General features: G+C 34.7%; 1 protein-coding gene across 3 annotated transcripts in view; it reads right to left on the bottom strand.

The window, feature by feature from the left end:
* Positions 1 to 2,877, bottom strand: part of LOC109545465 — a 102,433-nt gene that overhangs the window by 56,327 nt on the left and 43,229 nt on the right. The window lies entirely within an intron of this gene.

Genomic DNA, 2,877 nt, shown 5'->3' with positions numbered 1-2,877 from the left:
TTGAAAACTACATAAATAACATGTATTTTTGCAGCAGAAATGTACAAACAAAATTTACAGACTTTATGAAGTAGATTTCAAGTTGAATTTTGTTTATCTTTTTGTGTTCTTTTTAGTCATACCTACTAACTTCTACTACTCTATGTAAAAATAACTACATAAAATACACCACGTGTTTTTGTATTATTATTCGCTTATAGCGAACTCCGGATATAACGAACCAGTTTTAGTTAATTTTTCAAGTTCGTTATATCCGGACTCAACTGTATAATAAAACAGTACAAAATTCCTAAAAATTAAAAGCTCAGTTGGAAACTCCTTTACTGTTAATACATAGATTTGCTGTAGTTTTTTACTGTTTTGTATCGTTTTCTAAAAAGCGGCAAACGAAAAGTAAACTATTTTTGCAGTATCTGAAACCCCAATAAGCTAATGAGTATAAAGGCGCTATTTTCAACTGAACTTTGCAATACAGTAGTTAAATTTTCGCAAAGTTCAAATGCACTTGCTTGATAGGTTGCACTCATAAAACCGCTGGTGAATAAAATCGAAAATGTCCACGACAAAAGTTGAATATAATTGCAATTTTTATATGCCAGGGCGACACAAAGACTTCAGGTAAAAATGACCTTTATTGTGGGCATTGTTCCACCCCTGCTTTTCTGAGGGTTCAGGGTTAACGACACTAGGCTAATCTTGGCTGTGTTGAATCCGCTCCGCCTAAATTACGCATTATCTAAATATTTAAGTTTGGGTGCTATTTTGGTGTCTGGGCCGGGCGCAATTCACCGTGTAAAAAATGCGTGAAAACGTCCCGAAGAATGAGAATCGCTTTATCCGCTTGTATTTTCGGCTATCGAGAACTCTAAATATCTCATAAAGCATTCGATGGAATCAAAACACAAACGGTTTGTTTAGAATGCCGTGACGATCATGAAAAGTGAACTTGAGTTGGTTTGAGAGCTGAAGATTTTTCCGACGTTTCAAGAAGCTTCAGAGAATGGGCAGGATTAATCACTTTTTTGCATACATTTACAGCAAAGTCCACTTTCTTGCAGTCTTCTCGAACGTATGTTGGAGCATGTTTTGCGCCATTGCAGAGACGCATTTTTCTTATTTAAATTCCTTTTATTGGACTTCCGTTCGAGCCGAAAATCTTTCGGGAGATTCGTATTTAGTGTAGTTGGTGATTCAGGAATACGGTGGCCTCGAAAAGTCCAGTGACCTCGGCGCAAGTAGAAACACATTGAGTGGAGCCGGTTCGCGCCTATGCGACTTAGCCAGTCAATTTTACCATGTTGCCAAACACTCTCTCTCTCAAAGCATGCACGACAATACTGCCCTGCTAAGACAGGAAGTTGTATCTGCAAAAAAGAAGTTTTGAGATATTCAGCAATTTGTAAATTATCACATGCCATCTTCGCTTGTTTGCAAAACTGTCCTTTTCTAAGATCTCAATGTGGACTTCACGTTGATAAACTTAAACAAGAAATCTTAAGGTTGTAAATTTTGGGATTCGATAAAAAAATTGACTTTTGTTAGATACGACTTTGTGTTTTAGTATTCTCATACTATTAAGGGATAGACATACTAAGTAGTTCTGCATTATAGTACTCATAGTTTAGCAAATAACATAAAAGCAAACAACACAAACTTTGTAAGAAAAACCTATGTTAACTAGAAATAATACATTATCTAATACTAGTAACTTTCAATATCATTTCCGTCGTTCACTGGCAGATCTTAGCAAAAAGATACTCGATTTGCCGGAACAATGTTTCGTAATTTTTGCAGCAATTTGGCTTTCCTTTCCTTGTCAATTCCTTTAGGGGCCAATCTGATCGCAGGTTTTGGTCGGTCATTTTTATAATGTTTGGCCAAAAGTTGAGTTCAATCAATGGTCCACTAAATTTGGTTTTATTAAAAAGGTTTTTAGAGCCCCTTTTAAATTGAACATCATCAAAATTTGCTAAATAGGGTTTAGGTGTAATTTTGTTCATTTTGAATCTTGCAGAATAGTCAATAAAATCATGAAAATCATTAAGGCTCATTTCAATCCTCTCTACCCTTGAACTATTTGATTTTTTGACACACATTTTAAAATCCTCGAAATATAATACTTTTCCTGTTTGTTTTAAAACTTTTCCACTTGGAAAGAGTCAGCGGACATGAAAGTGTGGTCAGTTTGTAAATATTTTAATTTTAATAAACTTAGATTTACTTCTAACGAGTTAATAATAAAAACTAAAAAGCAATACAAGGCCCAATTCGTTGTTTTGCGATGCGCAGTTATCTAGCCAAATTGTTATGTCTTTAACATCACGGTGAAACAACAGAAATTTGTAAAAGGTTGATATTAGATCAGATTTACTTCTTCCAGCCACGCCTTCATTTCAAACAAGAGCGACTTTCCCAGAGGAACAAAGCTTTCGTTAAAACAAATGATCCTTGGTGTAAAAATGATTTCTTTAAACATTTCACAGTGATTTCTTCAAATTCACCTTATTATACTTGTGATATAATAACCATCTTTTGGAAGTCTGCAGAAGCAAATAATAATTCAGATCCTGCTTATGTAGATACGTTATTTTTATATTCAGTTCTCGCTTCTATGGCATTTTCATAGCGACTTTTCCATTTTTGGCAATCATCGCAGTCGGAATCAATATTTTCTTTATCATTTTTTAAGTTTTTGGAGTGAAGGTTGAATGTTTCGCATTGCCAGCACTACTCATTCATCTCAGATACTTGTTGGCGGTAAAGTTCGTATGAAAGTTTCATTTCGGGGTACTTTTGTAGAAAATCTGCATGCATTAATTTAATGTTAATATCACTGGGCACATATTTTCGATTTGGGGCGTGTTTCCTTCTATAATG

This window comes from Dendroctonus ponderosae, unplaced genomic scaffold, assembly GCF_020466585.1.
Source record: "Dendroctonus ponderosae isolate FM_Combo_2020 unplaced genomic scaffold, Dpon_F_20191213v2 Dpon_F_20191213_5, whole genome shotgun sequence".
Taxonomy (NCBI): Eukaryota; Metazoa; Arthropoda; class Insecta; order Coleoptera; family Curculionidae; genus Dendroctonus; species Dendroctonus ponderosae.
This window is presented reverse-complemented; position numbering and strand designations above follow the sequence as displayed.